Source organism: Trachemys scripta, chromosome 18 (assembly GCF_013100865.1).
Source record: "Trachemys scripta elegans isolate TJP31775 chromosome 18, CAS_Tse_1.0, whole genome shotgun sequence".
NCBI classification, from domain to species: domain Eukaryota; kingdom Metazoa; phylum Chordata; order Testudines; family Emydidae; genus Trachemys; species Trachemys scripta.
The window spans coordinates 5,094,522-5,102,746 of NC_048315.1; positions in this window are offsets into that span (position 1 = coordinate 5,094,522).

Here is an 8,225-nt window from a genome sequence, read left to right on the forward strand (position 1 = left end):
GTTGCCCCGCATTGCTATCATCTAGTTGGCAAAGAAACAGCAGTCTGTCCATTTCTCCTTTCCAGATGGTTACATCCCACAATCCACCAACAGGCCACCGCCTCCTCAGAGCTGTCTGATTTAATGTTAGAATGTTTTTTTAAATGATGATGGTTTTTGAGAAGCATTTATGGGGTAAAAAAGGTGTCTACATTCTGGAATCAAGGGTAACTGTGGGAAGATGCTCCTCTTCCAGATGTTTGTTTACTTTCTAATATTTGTCATCAGTCTGCGTTTAGGCTTGGTGTAGGGCATTAGGAAGGGGTGTAATGTTTCCCTGCTGATATTAAAGTTGCTTAAAGAAGAAAGCTATTGTGTGTGTGGATGCCCCCTTTCTTCAAGAGCACTTTGGGGCTGGACTAAAAATCAAAACAGTATTTTGAAAATACATGCAGATTGGTTAGATACGGAGATGAATGCATAAATCACATGCATTTGGCTGCCACCTTTATGTACCAATTCATAATATGACCAAACTGCACTGCCTGAGGTCAGGACTGAGTGAATGTCACTAGCAGCTGTCTTTTTATAGACGGTGAAAAAAATGTGATGGACAAGTTTTCACAAAACAGATGGCTTCCTCCTCTTACGTTAATCCTATAATGTATCTTTAAGGTGAAATCGTTTAGATAGTAAGCACCAGAAGGAAGGGACCATATCTTCCTCTCTGTTATAGGAGCTGAGCTTATATTTGATTCTCAGTTAAATAATGAACTTTGTATAAAACCCTATTGCAGGTAATCAACTCCAAAAATGATAGTGTAACATTCCTACCTCTGAGCTCATGCTTCTTGTGGCTTTCATTTGTAGGTAGTGTCCAGCTGTGCTCACTTCTGCCCACCCTCTTTGCTACTTGGTTGAGACATTTTCATTATTGTATTCTAGTCTGCTAGATGCTGTACTGCCACAGAACAAAAAGACAGCCCCTGTCCCAAAGAGCTTACATGAAACCCAGGCTGCTGCTTCACAAAGAGTCTCCATTCTACTCTGAAATCAACAGCAAAACTCCTGTTGGCTTCACCGAGTGGTACTGAGCACCTACATCTCCAGCTCCCTTTAATGGGAGATGCAGCTTCTTAGCTCCTCTCACATGTATTTCTATTCGTGTCAATTCAGCACCACGCAGTTACAAGACTGACCCTATAGGAACAGTGCAGCAGGCAAAGCCTTAGACCAAGGAGGCGTCCCTGGTGCTGTATTCAGTAGGGGAAGACTTGATGCAGTTTGTGAAAATTTAATGCTTACGTGTGAGTTGTGTAGTATTTTTAGGCCTCTAGACTAACATTAGGAAGTAAGGTCTCAAAAGCCTGCAAGCTACTAATTTGGATGACACTGCAGGAAAACACTGTCTTGCATAAAAAGCAGCGTGTCTAGTATACACGCTACTGCAATTTGTGATCAATATTTAAATTCTGTATTTCTGGCAGGGCCCGTCATGACTGCTGTGCTTTCCAAACAGAGACAGAAGCATGATCCCTTCAGCAAGGAGCTTACAAGCTATAGAGCCTACAGAGTACTCCCTATGCTGCTCTGCAAAGAACAATGTTAACTCGCTGGATTGTCAGAGGTTTAGCTAAGGCTATATTATTGATATTAATAGTAATAACAGGAGCAAGCACTAATGCCTGCAGATTGTCAGCTGCAGTCCTATTGCCCTTAACAATGTGAAATTCAGTGCTGCCCACCACTTCTCTAATTCCCTTTGTGTACACCAAATGCAGAGGTAGCGGCAAAATGAATGCCTTACAAGTTCCTACCAGGATGAGTGAATCAAAATGTTCTTGGATGAGATCAGTGTAAGTAGTAGTATGTGTAAGGCTCTTGCTTTGTTGTGTTTTAGTGTATTCAAATGGAAGAGCTTTCTGTTCTTTCACAGTCTTTACTTCAGAGTGTGCTTTTTAGCAACCAGCACGCTGTTCCTCACTAACTGTATATGTTCTTCCTTGCTTTTGCAAGGGGCCTGCAACCCAGTATCATATTGTTTGAATGTTAATGCACTTGCAGTGTCCGTTCAAATGATGTCTGTACCATGTACTGAGTCTGACATTTGTAGGTATAACACACACTCCTACTCAGAGCCCATGTCCCTCCTGACATATAGTTATACAGAGATTTCCTTTTGACTTTCTTAGTAGCAATGAAGCATCCTTTTTTTTTTTTTTAAACTTGAAATATGACATCAGTATCCCAGATTTTGCAGGCACAAAGTCCTAAACAAATAGGAACCAACTGGTTTCTTGTTATGGCAGAAGTGTCTGCTTAAAAAATAGTTCCTGAGGAGCTATACTATATTTCATTTTTTATCTTTCTAACTGAACACGGGGTAATAATGAGCCTCCTCTCTCGCTTGTTAAGTCTTTTTAATCTATTAAATTGTGCTGTAGTTCTGGCAAACAGGCTTGAAACTGTGAATTTAAGATTAAACTATACAAGAAAGTATCACTGCAACATAAGCCCACAGCATAAGGAAAATACGAATTAAGTTTGCCATGGTGTCCTTAACTTACCCTCTTTAATTTACTCTATCTGTTTAGCTACAGCAGTACATATGGTATGTAAGATCCTCTGATAAAGGACCATATGTACTGTAATGCAGTGGTTAAAGAAGCTCTAACAGTTTTAACTCAACATATCTTAGGTTTTTATGGGGTTAGGTTACAAGAGGACTTTTTTTCTTATTTTTTTTAAGTTACTATAGGGTAAAGTTTGAAATCACTTTAATTATTGCTACTGTATAAAGCAGTAACATTTTATTAAAAATCCCGCTGACGAGCCCTGGAACTGTAGGAATACTTTTCATTTTTGTATAGCTTTCTATAATTTTAAAAAAAGATCCTGGCACATGTATTTTGGTGAAGGAAAGAGATGAAGGACGATTTGCTATATGGTCAAAGATTGTATTTTGACCTTTTTCCTGCTTGTTATGAGGAACTGCTAATCCATGCACTGTACACTAAAACTTTATATTCCATGAAGTGTAACAGGTTTGTTTCCTAATCCGGAAAGCAGAACATGGTCAGAACTGTAAATTAGTGGAGATATCCCATCTCCTAGAGCTGGAAGGGACCCTGAAAGGTCATTGAGTCCAGCCCCCTGTCTTCACTAGCAGGACCAAGTACTGATTTTGCCCCAGATCCCAAAGTGGCCCCTTCAAGGATTGAACTCACAACCCTGGGTTTAGCAGGCCAATGCTCAAACCACTGAGCTATCAAGGATGGAGATCAGGATAGAGCACACCTTGGTCAACTTGTTGGCGAAATCTCTCTCGGAGAAGGAAAAATATTGATTGGGCTCTGCCATCCTTAGCAGCTTGAGGATAGGGATGCAATTTATTGAATAAGCTACTGAAACACATTAGAAATTGTTGGTTTGTGCTCTCATGCAATGACCAGGAGGAGACACTTGATTTATAAAGAAAATGGGCTAGAAAACATGTATGCCCTACAGGGGTTGAGATCGGCTTATGGAGACACATCTTCAGATTCCTGTCAGGCAAGCTAATGTCATTAAAAGGTCTAGAGAAGCTAGAATAGCAGCCCCATCCTGCCTGAAGTAGAAAAGAAAAATGCCATAGAGGAAGAGTGCCCCTCATAGGACTTTCTTCTATGGGTTTTTTGGTTTTGTTTTTTAAATAAGGACTTTTTTTATCTAAAGACATTGCAGGAGGTGAGCAGAGCAAAAGTCAAATGGAAGCTGGTGCTGGCCTAACTGTTACTGTATCATAGCTGCTGTGGAGAAGAGAAAATCTGGACATTTATTTTGTGCAGAATTACAATGTGGGGAACAGGTCCCATGAGAAGTGTTGGAGGGCTATGTGTGATCTGTGTGACGCACTGTGGCTATCCCTGAACTGGACAATGTGGACACTTTTTTTTCTTGTGAAAGTTTCTTTTTCTCCCTCTCTTCATTCTGTTTCATAGGTTCATAGACAGAAAACGCCGAAGATGTAATTGAGGCTGTCTCTTCCAAGTATAATGGTCTGGTTCCCTGAGAGAGCATGTAACAATTTTCTTTTAATGTTTACATTTAAGGTAGGCTTGTACCACCTATGCAGTCCCATAGGGCCAGGTTAATGAAGGTATTGAAGTCCAACGTTTAGGCACCACTTAAATTCTTAAAACCACTGTGCAACTGCTGTCTAACCACCTAGGTACCAAAGTCTCTGGTGGGCAGGTATAAAGCTGCCTGAGTCCTGACGCCACTCCACAACTAACTAGTTGCTTGGAGCCTAGCACAAGCTAAAGACCCTGTGGCCACAAAGTGGGATTCTAAAACTGGTTGTTCCCCTACCTATCTTGGCAGCAGGTCCCAAACCCATAGGCATGCTCCGAGCACACCTATAGGGTTGGGTTCTGCACAAGAGGCAGGTGGTGTGTGGGTGTTCAGGGAATACCCAAAAGCCTGTTAGGGCACTCACCTGGGATGTGGCATAGGTACGTTTGAATCCCTACTCTACCTGCTTAGGCACAGGGCTTTGAACTCAAGTCTTCCATATCCCTGGTGGGGCTTGGCCACTGGGTTACAGTATCAGTCTCTTTTTCTGGACCAATAGGTATTTAATTATTTATACAAAGTGGAACAACTTTAAGCATAGAGATTCAAAGAGTCTTATTCCATAATACCTAATAGTCTGGCAGTTAGGGCATTCTCCAGGATCTGGGACATGCAAGTTCAAGTTCCTGCTCTACCTTGGGTAGAATGGGGATATGAATCTGGGTATCCTACCTCCCAGGCAAGTGTCCTAACCACCTAGCTATTAGCTTTTAATGAAAAAGGGATGACCTGGCTCAAGCCCCTATCACCAGAAGTATCAGGGGGTAGCCGTATTAGTCTGTATCCACAAAAACAACAAGGAGTCCGGTGGCACCTTAAAAGACTAACAGATTTATTTGGGCATAAGCTTTCGTGAGTCTGAAGTGAGTTTTTTTACCCACGAAAGCTTATGCCCAAATAAATGTTAGTCTTTAAGGTGCCACTGGACTCCTTGTTGTTTTTATCTCCAGAAGAGGATTCATAGCTGAGAATCCCAAGCAGAGGGAGGCACCTTCCTTCAGCCCCTCAGTAAGGTGCCTAAGACCTAGATCAATGGGAGTTAGGTGCCTACGTAGCTTTGAGGATCTTGGCCTAAGCTCCACCCCTTTCCTCTGCATTTCACTTCTGGCTAGTGTAGGCGGTTCCTTGCTCAGCTTGCTGGCTTCTGGGACTCACTTTCTTAGGTGCCTAATTCTTTCCACACAATACAAGGAGAGCCTGTGTGCCTAACTCAGGACTGAATTCCACTAGGCAGCAGGACCCCTAAGAGGTAGTATTCCAATGCATAAGTACCTTTGTGAATCTAGCCCATAGTGTAGACCTCTGCTCATAGCATTTACCCAGATCCCTCACCTGCCCCCAATTTACAGTATAGTTAATAGCAATCAACTTTCCTTGTTGTGATGACTAGGTCACTCTTTCAGTAGGAATTATTTCTTCCACAACCACCTTATGCTGACATCCATATTTGGGAGTGGAGGGGTGTTGCCAGAGGACAGGTGACCTCACAAAGTGTTGAAGTGGGATTGCCGTAGTCTGAGGAGTTTGCTGGAGATGATAATTCACAACCACTTTTTTCTATGTGTAAATGGTAAATAGTGGTGTCCCTTAGAGGTCTGTACTGGGACCAGTCCTATTCAACATATTCATAAATGATCTAGAAAAAGGGGTAAACAATGAGGTGGAAAAATTTGCAGATGCTACAAACCTACTCAAGATAGTTAAGTCCCAAGCAGACTGCGAAGAGCTACACAAGGATCTCACAAAACTGGATGACTGGCCAATAAAATGGTAGATGAAATTCAGTGTTGATAAATACAAAGTAATGCACATTGGAAAACATAATCCTAACTATACATATAAAATAATGCGGTCTAAATTAGCTATTACCACTCAAGAAAGAGATCTTGGAGTCATTGTGAATAGTTCTCTGAAAACATCCGCTCACTATGCAGTGGTAGTCAAAAAAGCAAACAATGTTAGGAATCATTAAGAAAGGGATAGATAATAAGACAGAAAATATCATATTGCCTCTATATAAACCTATGGTATGCCTACATTTTGAATACTGCGTGTAGATGTGGTTACCCCATCTTAATAAAACGTATATTGGAATTGGAAAAGGTTCAGAAAAGGGCAACAAAAATTATTAGGGGTATGGACTGGCTTCCATATGAGGATTGATTAATAAGATCGGGACTTTTCAGCTTGTGGGGATATGATGGAGGTCTATAAAATCATGACTGGTGTGGATAAAGTAAATAAGGAAGTGTTATTTACTCCTTCTCATAACACAAGAACTAGGGGTCACCAAATGAAATGAATAGGCAGCAGGTTTAAAACAAAATAAAGTATTTTTTCACACAACACAGTCAACCTGTGGAACTCCTTGCCACAGGATGTTGTGAAGGCCAAGACTATAACAGGATTTAAAAAATAACTATATAAGTTGATGGAGGATAGGTCCATCAATGACCTGTTCTGTTCATTCCCTCTGGGCACCTGGCATTGGCCACTGTTGGAAGACAGGATACTGGGCTAGATGGACCTTTGGTCTGACCCAGTATGGCTGTTCTTACGAAGGGTACTAGTTGGTACCTCACATGTTTCTTTTCGTGTAGGGCTGCACAAGGGCTAGGGCTAACTCTGATGTTTGGACGGGGAAGCTGCTGTTGGGTTAGTACAATGTACCCAGTGTCCAATTATTCATATTGGTAAGGCTTTCAAGAAACAATAAATAATACTAACACTTTGTGTATGTGTAGCGCTGGCAATTGCCCAAGGATCTTAAAGTGCTTTACACTCATTCATTGGCTAAATCTCATAACAATGCAGGGTTCGTTATTATCAACTCCAAATGTTCAAAAATTATGAGCCAGCCCTCCTTAAAAAATAGGAGATTGATTTAAAATAAGATTTTAAAAAGTGTTTTTCTTTTCAATTTGCCTTCTGGATTTGAGCCTCTAGGATTAATATTTTCACGATTTTTTTCTGCAACCATGAGGTCCTGAAATTTAAATTAAAGAAAAAGAAAAACCTGAGATTTGTATGTAATTACGTGACTCCATGAGCTGTAACGTTAGTAAAAATATTAAAGATTGCAAGTCTCATGAGAAAATCACAATAGTTGGTTATATTGAAGGGTCTGGCCGCCTAAGTATCTGGGCCTAGTTCCTCTGCTATCGCCACTGGCTGCATTAGAGTTACACCAGGAATTAATTTGCTCTTTTATGCTTGTTTTTATGTGGATGGTTTCCTAATTTTTTTTAAAGGGAGCCAACCTCAGGCAGTTTGTTGACCTGAAGAACATGATGTATAATCTCACTTTTAAATCCTGATTGACCTTTGCTTGAAGGGTCAGGATGGGAAGGGTTGAATTCTGGACTGATATGTGAAAAACTACAGCGAAAGGCAACAAAGATGATCAAGGGTATAGAACAGTTTCTACATGAGGAGAGACTAAAAAGAGTAGGGCTATTCATCTTAGAAAAAAGACGACGAAGGGGATATGATAAAGTCTATAAAATCATGAATGGTGTGGACAAAATGAACAAGGAAGTCTTTGTTCACCCTTTCCCACAATACAAAAAGCAGGGGGTCAACCAATGAAATTAATAGGCAGCATGTTTAATACAAACAAGAGGAAGTACTTTTTCACATAATGCACAATTAACCTCTGGAACTCGTTGCCTTGTGATGTGCAAAAGTATAACTGGATTCAAAGAAGAACTAGGTAAGTTCATGGAGGATAGATTCACCAATGGCTATTAGCCAAGATGGTCTGGTATGGAACACCATGCCCGGGGTGACCTTAAACCTCTGACTGTGAGAAGTCAGGAAGGGAAAACAGGTGGGTCTCTCAAAAATTGCACTATATTGTACACTCCCCTGAAGTTCTGCTACTTGTCACTGTTTGAGAATGGATACGGGGCTAGCGAGTATGGTAACTCTTCCGTCACTATTGCCAACTTGTGTGACAGTGTTTTTTATGGAGATGTGTGATTATGTGAGAATCTCTTTCCATTAAAAAAAAAAAGTAAATTGCTAACTCTGACTGATAACAAGCTTAAAAATATGAATCCTAAATGTTAAAAATCATCAAATAAAAAGAATCCCAAATATATTATTTAAAAAAAAATTAATGTAGCCTCTTA